This window comes from Myotis yumanensis, unplaced genomic scaffold (assembly GCF_028538775.1).
Source record: "Myotis yumanensis isolate MYYU_CA2020_CCGP unplaced genomic scaffold, mMyoYum1.0.hap1 SCAF_23, whole genome shotgun sequence".
Classification (NCBI taxonomy): domain Eukaryota; kingdom Metazoa; phylum Chordata; class Mammalia; order Chiroptera; family Vespertilionidae; genus Myotis; species Myotis yumanensis.
The window spans coordinates 4,491,250-4,507,703 of NW_027223774.1; positions in this window are offsets into that span (position 1 = coordinate 4,491,250).

Below are 16,454 nucleotides of genomic sequence, written 5' to 3' on the forward strand. Positions count from 1 at the left end.
CCCTCTCTCTTCCTCTGTGAAATCAATAAAGAAATATATATTTTAAAAAAATTTATTTACTGGTTTTAGAGAAAGGGAGGGGGAGAGAGAGAGAGAGAGAGAGAGAGAGAGACTTGTTGTTCCACTTATTTATGCATTCAAGGTTCCCAGGGATCGAACCTGCAACTTTGGCCTATCGGGACAATGCTCTAACCAGCTCAGCTGTTTATGTTCAATTTAAAGCTAAAAGATCGTACTTGTTCAGTGAGCAGAGAACTTGCAGTGCATGCATAGAAAAGTGGAACAACAAATCGATGTTCCTCTCTCCCTTCCTCTCTCTCTCTAAAAATCAATCAGTAAGAAAATATTTAAAAATATTAATTAATTAGGAAGGGAGGTGAAGGGCTTAGCTAAAGAACATCGGTGCATACCCCGTGGGCATGGACCACAGTTTGGTGAAGGCCAAGGGAGGGAGGGGAAGGGGAGGGGGAGGGGGAGGAGGCCAAAGGTGGGAGGGGGACACCTGTAATTACCGTATTTCTCCGTGTAACCCAAAATTAAGAAATCAATATTTTATTTATTTATTTTTATTTTTATTTTTTTTACTTTTTTTTATTGCTTAAAGTATTACAAAAGGTATTATAAGAAGTCAGCATTTTAAACATTTTTCTGGTTTTCCTCTTAAGGCCTTCCTTTTTGGCATCTTCCGTTGTTCTTCCTGTTTTCTCCACTATCTGATCGTACACTCAGTGGGAGGAGGCCCACATGGTCTCCGAAGCTCTACTTCCATGCTCTTTTGCAGAGCTGATTGCATCCAGGTTGAATTTTGCAGAGCAAGACAGTCGCTTATAGGTATTTATCTTTTTTATTGTATTGTATTTTTAAAAAAATATATTTTATTGATTTTTTACAGAGAGGAAGGGAGAAAGAGAGTTAGAAACATTGATGAGAGAGAAACATTGATCAGCTGCCTCCTGCACATCTCCTACTGGGGATGTGCCCGCAACCCAGGTACATGCCCTTGACTGGAATGAACCCGGGACCCTTTGGTCCGCAGGCCGACGCTCTATCCACTGAGCCACACCAGTCAGGGCTTTTTTACTTTTTGACCTTTATGGGCTCAGGATGCTCTGGTCCCTGTTGCATCTGCACACTCTCCGCCTCCACCTCCAATGAGGGCAGCAGCTGACGTCAGAAACTATAAGGCTGTGATTGGAGGAAGCCTGTTTGACCAGGTATGGGCAGCTGTGCACCCTCGGCTCCCTCCTCTGCTGACTTCCATATATAAGATGCCCCTCGATTTTCAGTCTAATGATTTTAGAAAAAAATAGTGTCTTATACACAGAAAAATATGGTATGTCAACAGTAAAAAAAAATTTTATTAAAGAAGGAAAAATAATAATGAAACAAAACTTAAAATTTTAAATTGAGCTGCCCTAGCCTGGTTGGCTCAGTAGGTAGAGCGTCGGCCTGCGGACCGAAGGGTCCCGGGTTCGATTCCAGTCAAGGGCACCTGCCTGGATTGCAGCTCGATCCCCAGTAGGGGGTGTGCAGGAGGCAGCCGATCCATGATTATCTCTCATCATTGACGTTTCTATCTCTCTATCTCCCTTCATCTCTGAAATCAATGAAAATATCCGGTGTGGCTCAGTGGTTGAGCGTCCACCTATGAACCAGGAGGAAACAGTTCCAATCTGAGGTCAGGGCACATGCCCAGATTTCGGGCTCGAACCCCAGTGGCAGGGCGTGCAGGAGGCAGCCGATCCATGATTCTCTCTCATCATTGATCTTTCTCTCTCTCTCTCCCTTTCCCTTCCTCTCTGAAGTCAATAAAAATGTAATTTGAGCCCTGGCTGGTTTGGCTCAGTGGATAGAGCGTCAGTCAGCCTGTGGACTGAAGGGTCCCAGGTTCGAATCCGGCCAAGGCCACAGGCCTGGGTTGCGGGCTCGATCCCCAGCAGGGGACCTGCTGGAGGCAGCCAATCAATGATTCTCATCATTGATGTTTCTCTCTCTCTCTCCCCTTCTCCCTTTCTCTCTGAAATCAATAAAGAAATATATTTTTAAAAAAATGTAATTTGGCCCTGACCGGTTTGGCTCAGTGGATAGAGCGTCGGCCTGCGGACTGAGGGGTCCCGGGTTCGAATCCGGTCAAGGGCATGTACCTTGGTTGCGGGCACATCCCCAGTGGGGGGTGTGCAGGAGGCAGCTGATCGATGTTTCTCTCTCATCAATGTTTCAAACTCTCTATCCCTCTCCCTTCCTCTCTATAAAAAAATCAATAAAATAGATTTTTTTTAAAAAACGTAATTTGAAAGAAAGAGAAGAAATGAAAAGGGAAAGAAAAGAAAAGAAAAGAAAAGAAAAAAGAAAAGAAAAGAAAAGAAAAGAAAAGAAAAGAAAAGAAAAGAAAAGAAAAGAAAAGAAAAGAAAAGAAAAGAAAAGAAAAGAAAAGAAAAGAAGAAAAAAATCTGTATCAGCAAAAGTGAAGGTGTCCTTGCTGGAGTGCCCCGTGGAGGTCGTGTCCCTGGAGCTCCCCGCGGCGGCTGCACAGCCAGGCGGGCTGGGCTGCGGTTGCACGTGACCCCGGGAACAGCCCCTCCAATCTCTCTCCCTGGCTCCCCGCCAGAGCCTTGGGGATGTGCTCACCCTCCTTCCATCCCACCCCCCTCCGCTTCTGGGGCCCGGAAGCAATGCCTGTCGTTTGCAGCCAGGACCTCACTGGGTAGGAGATCGTATTCCCCTCCGGGGAGAGCCTGGGGGGGGGGGGGGGTTCCCCCTCTCGCTGCCCAGAGGAGGGTTGGGGCCCTGACGAGGCATCTGCCTGCTCCCCACCATGCAGATCGCCTTAGCAGGTGGCGACTTTCTGACTTTCTCGTGGTCCTAAAGCAAAGCAGGCCGAAGTCTCCGGCTGTGGAGCTGCAGGCTGCCTTGGGGGGATGGGGTGGAGGGTGGGGGGAGGGAGGAAGGAAATCTGTGGGTTTCTGAAGCTCCTCTTGCTCAAGGTGCTTATCAGATTGGAGAGAAACCAAGTCTCCATCTGCAGGGGACAGAGGAGCGAGCAATGATGCCTGCAGACAAGGTAGCAATGTGTGCGTCTAAAAAAAAAAAATCCCCAGCCTAAACCGGTTTGGCTCAGCGGATAGAGCGTCGGCCTGCGGACTGAAGGGTCCCAGGTTCGATTCCGGTCAAGGGCATGTACCTGGGTTGCGGGCACATCCCCAGTGGGTGTGAAGTAGGCAGCTCATCGATGTTTCTCTCTCATCGATGTTTCTAGCTCTCTATCCCTCTCCCTTCCTCGCTCTAAAAAAAATCAATAAAATATATTTTTTTAAAAAAACAACCCAAAAACTAGGTTCCTGGCTGTGTGGTAAGTGGTTATAGCACGTTGGCCACACACCCAAGGGTCATGGGTTTCACATGAGGTTCAGGCCCTGCCCCAGGTCAGGTAGGGGTGCCTGCAGGAGGCAACCAATCCATGTGTCTCTCTCTCACATCCATGTTTCTCTCTCTCTCCCCCTCCCTCCCTTCAACTCTCTCTAAAAAAAAAAGCAATGAAAAAAATATCCTCAGGTGAGGATTAACAAAAAATATATATATAGCCCTGGCTGGTTTGGCTCAGTGGATGGAGTGTTGGCCTGCGGACCGAAGGGTCCCGAGTTCGATTCTGATCAAGGGCACGTGCCTGGGTTGCAGGCTCGATCCCCAGTGGGGGGCGTGCAGGAGGCAGCCGATCGGTGATTCTCTCTCATCATTGATGTTTCTATCTCTCTCTCCCTCTCCCTTCCTCTCTGAAATCGATAGAGAGATAGATAGATAGATAGATAGATATAGATATAGACATATAGATATATAGATATAATAATGAAATATTCTGTCAGATACATTCATCAGCAAAAAAGGCCCAATGCAGAACGATGTATGAGAATATAACCTTTTGTGTGAGAAATTTTTTAAAAATATTTTATTGATTTTTTACAGAGAGGAAGGGAGAGGGATAGAGTTAGAAACATCGATGAGAGAAACATCGATCAGCTGCCTCCTGCGCACCCCCTACTGGGGATGTGCCCGCAACCAAGGTACATGCCCCTGACCGGAATCGAACCGGGGACCCTTCAGTCCGCAGGCCGAGGCTCTATCCACTGAGCCAAACCGGTCAGGGCTAGAAAATTTTAAAGTAAGGTAATGTATGCCTATTTCTTTAAAATACGCTTTTATTGATTTCAGAGAGAGGAAGGGAGAGGGAGAGAGAGAGAAACATCCACGAGAGAGTGGAACATCCATTGGCTGCCTCCTGCAGGCCCCCTACTGGGGATGGAGCCCACATCAGGAGCATGTGCCTTGACCGGGAATTGAACCTGTGACCTCTCCGTGCATGGGACGACGCTAAAACAAGCCGCCAGGGCTGTATGCCTATTTTACTATGTTTGTTTGCATAAACATTGCAAGGGTACAGGAGAAACTCATAAATGTGGTGAGCTGTGAGGGCAAAAAAATGAGGGCCCGGGGGTGGAAATGAAGCTTCCTCATGGGTACGTATTATTTTTAAATCTTAAACACCCTTGTTTGAAATTATACCTATCTATAGATGATATGACTCAGTGCATCTGAGATGGTTAGAACAACGGCTCCAAGTCAGTACATGGTGAGTATTACACAACATATCCTATACGCTAATATGATATAAAGTATGCAACCCTAGTCGGTCTGGCTCAGTGGGTAGAGCGTCGGCCTGTGGACTGAAGGGTCCCGGGTTCAGTTCCAGTCAAGGGCACATGCCCGGGTTGTGGGCTCGATCCCCAGTAGGGAACTTGCAGGAGGCAGCCGGTCAATGATTCTCTCTCATCATTTTTTATTTTTATTTTTTTTATTTTTTAAAAAATATATTTTATTGATTTTTTACAGAGAGGAAGGGAGAGAGATAGTTAGAAACATCGATGAGAGAGAAACATCAATCAGATGCCTCCTGCACATCTCTTACTGGGGATGTGCCTGCAACCCAGGTACATGCCCTTGACCGGAATCGAACCTGGGACCTTTCAGTCCGCAGGCCGACGCTCTATCCACTGAGCCAAACCGGTTTCGGCTCTCTCTCATCATTGATGTTTCTCTCTCTCCCTCTTCCTTCTTCTCCGAAATCAATAAAAATATATTTTAAAAAATAAAATAAAGGATGCCATGGAAAATTCTAGCCCGGCTGAGGCGGCTCCGTGGTTGAGCATTGACCTATGAACCAGGAGGTCGCAGTGAAGTATGGTAGCAATCACCTCAGGGAGAATCACCTCAGGGAGAAACGGTAGTTTAACTCTCACCCTGCTGTTTGGTTTCTGTACTTATTTGCTTGCTCAAATAATAGAGAAGTTATTTTGATTTCTGAATTATATAAATCATCCCGTTCGATTGAATACCCTATGGATTGTAATGTGAATATCCCATGGGTTGTGGTCATACTGGCCTTAGAAAGTACATTCCCCTGTACCTGGGAAGGACAGTACCATCATCCCAAGGTCAGAGGGCTCCAGATAACCTGTCCCCGTTGACCTCAGTGGTCCCAAGACCCGAGGGCTCTGGACAATGTGTTTCTGTCAACTCAGTGATCCCGAGACCCGAAACTATCATTTAAATAACATGCTCGAGTCTGCTTCTGTAACTGCTTTTTGCAAACCAGGTTCCTCATTCCAAACCCTGGGATGTAATCAATACCTCTGTGATCTTTGCCTATATAAGTCTGGTGTTGGGGCCATCTTATCACTTCGAGATTAGAGCATTGGCCTGTGGACTGAAGGGTTCCATTCCGGCCAAGGGCACATGGCCCGGGTTGTGGGCTCGATCCCCAGTTGGGGGCGTGCAGGAGGCAGCCAATCAATGATTCTCTCTCATCATGGATGTTTCTATCTCTCTCTCCCTCTTCCTTCCTCTCTGAAATCAATAAAGAAATATATTTTAAAAAATAAAATATTAAAAAGAAAGAGAGAAAAAAAATTAAAAAGAAAGGCCTGGAAAGGTACAAAAGACATTGGTTCAGACCAGACAGAAAGGAGAACTGGACAATGGGTAGGGGTGACAGACTTTCACTATTCACCTTTGTTTTTGTTTTTTGGGGGGGAGTGATGTTTGTTTGTTTTTGTGTGAGTGTGTGTGTGTGTGTTTAATTTTTTATTTTCTGAATCCTCTACCATGGTAAACATATTCCCAGGCCAAAACACATAACCACGCGTGCATTTTAAGGAGCTATTTCTGTGCTGCCAGGCAGGGAGCCTCATGATGACAAATGCATACAGATGCCTTATTCTATGTCACCTCAGCGTGCCCTCGGGGCCATCGCCTGTGGCCCAGAGCCAGCGGGCTTCCGTAAATACACCTCATTTCGGGGAATCTGGGGCTGGACCAAGGCTTCCCCCCACTGGCGGGCTCTCTAAATCCGTGGTTAAAAGGCGTGGTTCCGTGAAAACTCACAAAAATAACTCGCCGTGGTCTGCAGAGCTGGGCCCTGCTAGGGCTGGGGGAGGGGACACCCATGTGAGGTCACAGGGGAGTCAGCGAAACGCACCCATCCCGGCTGCGGAGGAGGGGACCCGGTTCTTTCTCCCCTCGTTCAGAAGGACTGCCTCGCAGAGCTGAGCAAGGAGGCGCGGCGAGTGAACAAGACAGACAAGTTCATTGCTGCCCTGGCCGGGTAGCTCAGGGGTGACAGCGCCGTCCCTCTACGCCAAGGTGGCCGGTGCCCTCCCTGGTCAGGGCACATGCAAGAATGAACCAGCCCTGGCCAGTGTGGCTCAGTGGTTGAGCGTCGACCCATGAACCAGGAGGTCAAGGTTCGATTTCCAGTTGGGGCACATTCCCTGGGTTTCAGGCTTGAACCCCAGTGTGGAGCGTGCAGGAGATAGCCGATCGACGGTTCTCTCTCATCGTTGATGTTTCTATCTCTCTTTCCCTCTCCCTTCCTCTCTGAAATCAATGAAAACATTAAATAAAAAAAAAGACTAACAGAAGACCTTAAATTTTTTTAAAATATATTTTTATTAATTTCAGAGAGAGGAAGGGGAGAGGGAGAGAGAGAGATAGAAAACATTAAGGATGAGAGAGAATCATTGATCGGATGCCTCCTGCATGCCCCCTACTGGGGATCAAGCCCCACAATGCAGGCACGTGCCCTTGACCAGAATCGAACCTGGGACCCTTCAGTCCACGGGTCGACACTCTAACCATTGAGCTAACCGGCTAGGGCTTCGCTGATTTTATTTTTAAAATACGTTTTTGTTGATTTCAGAGAGGAAGGGAGAGGGAGAGAGAGATAGAAACATCAATGATGAGAGAGAATCATGGATCAGCTGCCTCCTGCACGCCCCCCCACTGGGGATGGAGCCTGCAACCCGGGCATGTGCCCTTGACTGGGTGGGAATCGAACTGCGGCCTCCTGGTTCATAGGTCAACGCTCAACCACTGAGCCACGCCGATTGAACCCCGTGTGTCATGTTTTTTCTTATATGTCCACCGTGTTATCTTTTGTACAAAAGCACTTTCTATTTTTGCAACCTGCCCCGTAAATTATTACTGAGTCGAAGCTGGGGTACATAATTGCATTGGGCTGGCAGGTAGCTTTATGATTTTTTTAAAAAAAATACTTTTTCGCCCTAACCGGTTTGGCTCAGTGGATAGAGCAGTGATGGCGAACCTTCTGAGCTCGGCGTGTCAGCATTTGGAAAAACCCTAACTTAACTCTGGGTGCCGTGTCACATATAGACATTTTTTGATATTTGCAACCATAGTCCAAACAAAGACTGTATATTTTTGATATTTATTTTATATATTTAAATGCCATTGAACAAAGAAAAATCAACCAAAAAAATGAATTCGCGTGTCATAGGTTCGCCATCACTGGGATAGAGCGTCGGCCTGAGGACTCAAGGGTCCCGGGTTCGATTCTGGTCAAGAGCATGTGCCTTGGTTGCGGGCACATCCCCAGTTGGGGGCGTGCAGGAGGCAGCTGATCGGTGTTTCTCTCTCATCGATGTTTCTAATTCTCTATCCCTCTCCCTTCCTCTCTGTAAAAAGTCAATAAAATACATATTTTTTTAAAAAATACTTTTTATAATTTCACTGAGGAAGGTGAGAGGGAGGGAGAGAAAACCATCAATGATGAGAGAGAACCGTCGATTGGCTGCCTCCTGCACACCCCCCTACCGGGGAGGGAGCCTGCAACCCAGGCCTGTGCCCTGACCTGAATCCAACCATGCCCTCCTGGGTCATAGGTCCTCGCTCACCACCGCTGAGCCGCACGGCTGGGAGGCCTTATGATCTCCAATGAGGGCAGGTGTCTGCCGCCCCGTCTGGAAGGCGGCCTGAGGGCGGTCCCCTGCAGAGGAGGCGGGGAGATAAAGACAGCCATAAACAAGTAGCAGCTGGCGGCGTTGCAGGCTCGCAGGCAGCGGCCGGAAGGGGAAGGCAGCATTTGAACCCTGACCGCAGGCTTGGCCGCCAGCCGGCACCGGTGTCAGCGATGCAGTCCGAGAGGCAGCCTGTGTCCTCCAGCGGAACTGGAGCGGGCCCAGGGCTGCGTCCCAGCCAGTTTCTCTCCCGGGAACCAGGGACCCAGATGGTTTCCAGAACCCCTCACCTCCTTTCCCAGATAAGCCCAGGCCGAGGGGGAGAGAGAGAGAGAAAGAGGGAGGGGAGAGGGAGAGAGAGAGAGAGAGAGGGAGAGAGAGAGAGAGAGAAAGAGGGAGGAGGGAGAGGGGGAGAGGGGGAGAGAGAGAGAGAGAGAGAGAGAGAGAGCGAGCTCGGGCTGGTTTAGGGGTGCTCACCCATGTGACAGGCCAGCCTCTCTCTCTCTCTCTCTCTCTCTCTATCTCTATCTCTATCTCTCTGTGTGTATGTCTGTGTCTGTTTGACTCTCTTCTCTGTGTCGCTGTCTCTTTGTGTGTGTGTGTGTGTCTGCCTCTCTGTCTCTCTCTCTCTTAGTCTCTCTCTCTCTCTTAGTGTCTCTCTTAGTGTCTCTCTTAGCGTCTCTCTCTCTCTCTCTCTCTCTCTCTCTCTCTCCCTCTCCCTACACAGAGTCTGGGGCAGGCTGTGTCTGAACGGAAACTGGGCCTTTTCCCTGTGACTCTGGCCCCGGGAGGATTCCGGGAGGATTCCTTCGTGGTGACAGCTCCCTCGGGGCGGCTGTGGCAGGGAAAGGCATTTACTGAGATCTTGATAAAGGCGGCTGTGATTCAGTCTTTCCTTCCTCCAGCGGTTACAGCGGTTACGTTACCTAGAGGCCTTGCACAATGGTCCCAGGCACAGGGGACACGACAATGGATAAAGCAGACGTGTCCGCCCGGGCCGGGGGCTCCGCTGGTGGGAGTGACATCCTGTACAGCAAAAGTGGCGAGTTCGATTCCCGGTCAGGGCACATGCCCAGGCTGCAGGCCAGATCCCCAGTCAGGGGGGTCCAGGAGGCAACCATGTTTCTCTCTCACATTGCTGTTTCTTCTCTCTCTCTCTCTCTCCCTAAAAAAATAAAAAAATTAATTAAGAAAATACAGACATGGCCCAGCCGGTGTGGTTCAAACACTGTGGTTTGATTCCGGTCAGGGCACATGCCCGGGTTGCAGGCTCGATCCCCAGTGTGGGGTGTGCAGGAGGCAGCCGGTCCATGATTCTCTCTCATCATGGGATGTATTCCTGTTTCTGTCTCTCTCTCTCTCCCTCTCTCTCTCTCTGAAATCAATAAAAACATATTTTAAAAAAAATACAGACATGGTCCCTCAAGGGCACATTCTAAGGAGAGAGACAGATAGACAGAGACATTAAAAGATGCAATCCATGTAAGGGTCTATGGGGGTCGTGGGAGGGAGGGGGTCCCTCTTTATTCTTTTATTTTTTTAAAATATATTTTATTGATTTTTTACAGAGAGGAAGGGAGAGAGAGAGAGAGTTAGAAACATCGATGAGAGAGAAACATCCATCAGCTGCCTCCTGCACATCCCCCACTGGGGATGTGCCCGCACCCCAGGTACATGCCCTTGACCGGAATCGAACCTGGTATTCTTCAGTCCGCAGGCCGACGCTCTATCCACTGAGCCAAACCGGTTTCGGCTCTTTATTCTTTTAAATATTGATTTCGGAGAGGAAAGGAGAGGGAGAGAAACATCAACGATGAGAGGGAATCATGGATCGGCTGCCTCCTGCACGCCCCCCACTGGGGATCGAGCCCACAATCGAACCATGATAGGTAGATACATAGAGATGACAGGCAGATGGATGAAGACAGATGCTAACTAGACGGGCAGACACCGGTAGATGGCAGAGACCTTAGCCTAAAATTCGGGCAGACACCGGTAGATGACAGAGACCTTAGCCTAAAATTCGGGATCCACTGAGTAAATACTAGAGCCTGTAGGGACTGTCATAAAAATAACACCAGGAGCTAAATTTAATTCAGGAACAAGAGGAGAACGCCCACTCCCTCCCAACGATCTAAGTGGGAGCACGGGTTTCCCGCGCCGTGCCAGATGTCGCAAGCAGTCTGGCTGTGAGTACAGTCTTCCTATCAGGCACTGGATGTCTGAACCCCGGGGACCGTCAGGGTGCCTGATGGGGGCCGGGACCCGAGGCGGCCCCTCGGTCCTCTGGGTTCCCGACACCGCGTAACACCAGTGAACCAACACAGAGACTATGCTGCCCACTTCGCTTTTATTTATTTTAATTTTTTAAAATATATATTTGTATTGATTTCAGAGAGGAAGGGAAAGGGAGAGAGAGAGAGAGATAGAAACATCAGTGATGAGAGAGAATCAGTGATCGGCTGCCTCCTGCACGCTCCCCACTGGGGACCAGGCCCACAACCCGGGCATGTGCCCTTGACCAGAATCGAACCAGGGACCCTTCCGTCTGCAGGCTGATGCTCTACCCACTGAGCCAAACCGGCTAGGGCCGTGGTCGGCAAACTGTGGCTCGCGAGCCACATGCGGCTCTTGGGCCCCTTGAGTGTGGCTCTTCCTAAGCCTTAGGAGTACCCTAATGAAGTTCATAACGATGTACCTACCTATATAGTTTAAGTTTAAAAAATTTGGCTCTCAAAAGAAATTTCAATCGTTGTCCTGTTGATATTTCGCTCTGTTGACTCATGAGTTTGCCGACCACTGGGCTAGGGCTATTTTATCTTTTTAAATATATTTTTATTGATTTCAGAGGAAGAGAGAGAGAGAGAGAGAGAGAGAGAAACATCAACGACGAGAGAGAATCACTGACTGGCTACTTTCCACAGGCCCCACTCTGGGGATGGAGCCGAGACCCCGGCATATGCCCTTAACCGGAATCGAACCTGGAACCCTTCAGTCCATAGGCTGATGCTCTATCCACTGAGCTAAACCAGCGAGGGCCAATATATATGTTTTTAATTCTCACCCGAGGAGGATTCTATTGATCTTTACAGAGAGTGGAAGGGAGGGAAGAGGAGGGGGAGAGAGACACAACAATGGAGCTGAGACCAAACCTGCCACAGGGGTCCGTGCCCTTGACCAGGAATTGAACCTGTGACCCTCTGGTCCACAGGCCAATGTTCTAACCACTGACCTAACCAGCCAGCCATGCACTCCTTCCATTTTGCTTCCCCAAAGGGCCTACCAGGACAGACAGCGGCCACTTCCTCCTTCCTGGCTCACGTGAGATCGGCTCTGCCGGCCGAACACTACGCAGGGGGACTAAACCGCTCCGTCCTCTGCCCCCGACTGACTCCTGGGAGACGAGTCTCTGGTGGCATGGCCGCGACTTGATCCTGTCACCCACCGGTAGGCAGCAGGGACACTGCCCGGCTGGCCTTTCTTCCTCTCCCTCCTCCTCCTCCTCCTCCTCTCTGCTGGCCCCCTCTCCCTTTCTTCTCCCCCCTCTCCTGCCCGCCTGTCCTTCCTTTTAAATTAAATTGAATTGCTTGGAACACAGGTGTATCTCGTTTTATTGTGTTTTGCTCTCCAGTAATGGCAAACCTCTGACACCTCTGACACGCGAACTCACTTTTTTGGTTGATTTTTCTTTGTTCAATGGCATTTAAATATATAAAATAAATATCAAAAATATAAGTCTTTGTTTTACTCTGGTTGCAAATATCAAAAAATTTCTATATGTGACACGGCACCAGAGTTAAGTTAGGGTTTTTCAAAATGCTGGCACGCCGAGCTCGAAAGGTTCGCCATCACAGAGGGTATGCTTTTTATAACAACAACAACAAAATATATCTTGCCCTCACCAGTTTGGCTCCGTGGATAGAGCATCTGCCTGTGGACTGAAGGGTCCCAGGTTCGATTACTTGATTTCAGAGAGGAAGGGAAGAGGGAGAGAGAGAGATAGAAACACCCATGATGAGAGAGAATCATGGATCGGCTGCCTCCTGCACACCCCACACTGGGGAGCGAGCCCCCAAAACCGGGGGGAATGTGGGCGCCTAACCTACCGACCGTATTGAACCGTGACCTCCTGGTTCACAGGTTGACACTCCACCACTGAGCCCCGCCAGCCTGGCCAGGATATGCTTTTTGTAAATCGCAGGCAAGACCCTCCCCAGCAAAAAGATTCCAACTCACTTCATGGGAGGGGTGGGGGGGTGGGGGAGGCATCTCCCAGGTGGACCAGCTGCCCCGGGGGCATCTCTTACCTGAGGCCTGCACCGGAGTGAGCCCCTGCAGCAAATGCAAACGGTTTGCAGAACTGAGGCGAGAATCGCTACTGAGGATCCTGATGCCCGTGGCCTGTGAATGCCCCCCAGGCCGCCCCCTGCTCTGGGGAAGCGGCCTGACCCCTGCGGGCATCCCTGGGTGGAAATCATTCAGCGAGTTGTTTTCCTAAGAGAACAATGGCATGCTTTGATTTCAAAGAGAGAGGGAGAGGTCGAGATCGAAACATCAATGATATGCAAGAGAATCATGCATGAGGGCCTTGACTATATATATACACACAGTAGGTCCTCAGGTTACGTCAGAGATCCATATGAATCATGCATGAGGGCCTTGACTATATATATACACACAGTAGGTCCTGTGTTTTATGGTGTTTTATGGTGTTTTATCTGAATGTGGCTGCTCCCTAGCTGGCCACACGCCCTCCTTCCATGAGATGAGCGTATTGGCTCTCACTGCCTCGGTTTTATTTTTGGGGAGCGCTTTATTTTTCGCGGTGTCGGAGCGCCCTCTACGGGCGGGGGGAGCGCTCTGCAGGCACAGGCCCGGCCCGCGCGCCGAGACCGAGCTCAGAGGTCAGGCATAGCAACTCAGGGGTTGGCTCCGCGGATAGAGCTGCGGGCTGAAGGGTCCCGGGTTCGATTCCCGTCAAGGGCACATTCCCCGGGTTGCAGGCTGTTTCTCTTTCTCTTTTCCCTCTTCCTCCTTCTCTGAAATCATTACGTTGACTTTGTGTCGTGGTTACGGCGCCATCTCCCACTTATTTATGTTTTCATGTGCTTTATGGTTTTTTAAAAAATATAATTTTATTGATTTTTTTTACAGAGAAGAAGGGAGAGGGATAGAGAGCCAGAAACATCGGTGAGAGAGATCGATCGGCTGCCTCCTGCACGCCCCCCAGTGGGGATGTGCCCGCAACCAAGGTACATGCCCTTGACCGGAATCGAACCTGGGATCCCTGAGTCCGCAGGCCGACGCTCTGTCCACTGAGCCAGACCAGTTCGGCTGCTTTATGTTTTTTATTATTTATTTACCGCAAGTAAAGGTCAGGAATTGTTATCTTTCTTTTAAGTTTTTTTTTTTTTTTTTTTTTTTTACTGTTTCACTTCATTACTGCTGTGTATGTGTTCCATGTGAGTGACGTAGGTTCTTATGTAGGTGGGTTCGGACTTACAGCCAAAATCGGGTTACGTCTCGCCATAGGAACGGATCTCTGACGTAACCTGAGGACCTACTGTGTGTATATATATATATATATATATATATACATATATATATATAGTCAAGCAGGGCCCAGCTGACCTATGATTTAGGAGGTCAAGGTTCAGTTCTGGTCTATTGGTCTATTCCTGGGAGGGGGCAGCCAATCAATGATTCTCTTGCATATCATTGATGTTTCCATCTCGACCTCTCCCTCTCTCTTTGAAATCAATAAAAAATATATTTAAAGAAAAATTTCAGCCCTAACCGGTTTGGCTCAGTGGATAGAGCGTCGGCCTGCGGACTCAAGGGTCCCAGGTTCAATTCCGGTCAAGGGCATGTACCTTGGGTGGGGGCACATCCCCAGTGGGGAGTGTGCAGAAGGCAGCTGATCGATGTTTTTCTCTCATCGATGTTTCTAACTCTCTCTCCCTCTCCTTTGCTCTCTGTAAAAAAAAAAAATCAATAAAATATATATTTTTAAAAAATTTCAAGCAGGCCAGGTAGCTCAGTTGGTTACAGCATCCTCCAGGTATGCCAAGGTCAGGGGTTCGATCCCACTCAGGGCACATACAAGAACATGAAGCAACCAATGAGTGCATAAGTACGTGGAACAACAAATGGATGTTTCTCTCTCTCAAGTCAATTTTAAAAAGTTAAAAAAATAATAATTTCAAATTTGAGTAGCCCCATCCATGGGAACAAAATTTTTCTTATATATCTTGCCCTAAGTGACTGCTGGGCAATGAGTCTTTTTTTTTTTTAATATATTTTATTAATTTTTTACAGAGAGGAAGGGAGAGAGATAGAGAGCTAGAAACATCAATCAGCTGCCTCCTGCACACTCCCCACTGGGGATGTGCCCGCAACCCAGGTACATGCCTCTGACTGGAATTGAACCTGGGACCCTTCAGTCCGCAGGCCGACGCTCTATCCACTGAGCCAAACCGGTTTCGGCTGGGCAATGAGTCTTAAGATAAAGGTGCTTGATGTTCAATTACCACTAACTGTGCAGGTGAAGCCTCAATTGGCTCCTTAGCTAACACAGGACGCCTGCCTGCCCAGGTGGCTCATTACTTCCCTGAGGGCCTTCACGTGTCGGCCTAAGGTGGTTATCAGTTCAGCCAGCACAGGTCCCAGTGGTCATAGACTGACTTCAGCCAGTGAAATTGTTCCTAAAACCAGCTGCAGAGAGGAAGGGAGAGGGAGAAGGAGATAGAAACATCTATGACAGTGGTTCTCAACCTTCCTAATGCCGTGACCCTTTAATACAGTTCCTCATGTTGTGGTGACCCCCAATTTCATTGTTACAAATTGAACATAATGAAAGCATAGTGATTCATCACAGAAACAATATGGAATTATCGATGTGTTTTCCGATGGTCTTAGGCGGCCCCCGTGAAAGGGTCGTTCGACCCCCAAAGGGGTTGCGACCCACAGGTTGAGAACCGCTGATCTATGATGAGAGAGAAGCATTGATTGGCTGCCTCCTGCACACCCCACACTGGGGATCGAGCCCACAATCGAACCATGATCTCCTGGTTCACAGGTCAAGGCTCAACCACTGAGCCACACCAGCTGGGCCTAATACGTTTTTATTGAGAGGAAGGGAGAGAGAGAGAGAAATGTCAATGAGAGAGAAACATCAGTTGGCTGTCTCCTGCCTGCCCCCTACTGGGAATCAAGCCAGAAACTCAGGCATATGCCCTGATTAGGAACGGGACCGAAAACCTTTTGGTGCATAATGTACAGGATGATGCTCCAACCAACTGAGCCGCACCAGCCAGGGCTGTTCTGTGATGTGTTTTTTTTTTCTTAATATATATATTTCTTAAATATATTTTATTGATTTTTTACAGAGAGGAAGGGAGAGGGATAGAGAGTTAGAAACATCCATGAGAGAGAAACATCGATCAGCTGACTCCTGCACATCTCCCTACTGGGGATGTGCCCGTAACCAAGGTACATGCCCTTGACCGGAATCCAACCTGGGACTCTTGAGTCTGCAGGCCGACGCTCTATCCACTGAGCCAAACCAGTTAGGGCTCTTAATATATTTTTATTGATTTCAGAGAGGAAGAGAGAGAGAGAGAGACAGAAACATCAATGATGAGAGAGAATCATTTGCCTCCTGCACGCCCCCTACTGGGGATGGAGCCCACAACCCCAGCATGTGCACTTGACCAGAATCGAACCCGGGACCCTTCAGTCTGCAGGCCAACACTCTATCCATTGAGCCAAACTGGCCAGAGCTGTTCTGTGAAGTTTTAATATCACCAGCAAGTAGCTGAGTCTTCCCGGTGGGTCAGTGCAGAAATGGTGGGAGCCTGGAGGGCTAGGATGCCTCTGACCGGCCCTGCACCCCCACGGGGGAGGGGCCAGCCAGGCTGGGAGCTTCCTGCCAGGGTCTGAGGTCAGAGGCATGAGGACACAGCTGCTCAGGAAGTTTCCCAACCCCCGTTCGCAGGCCCCAGCGAAGGCGTGACTGTGGTGGTGGGACTGGGGGCCCTGGGCTGTAGGAGGAGCGACCAGCTGTAGTCATAGCCTCGGAGGTGCTGTATGACTTTATTTCTTTGGGCCTCTTTTTTGTTTTTAATATATTTTTATTTATTTTTAAAT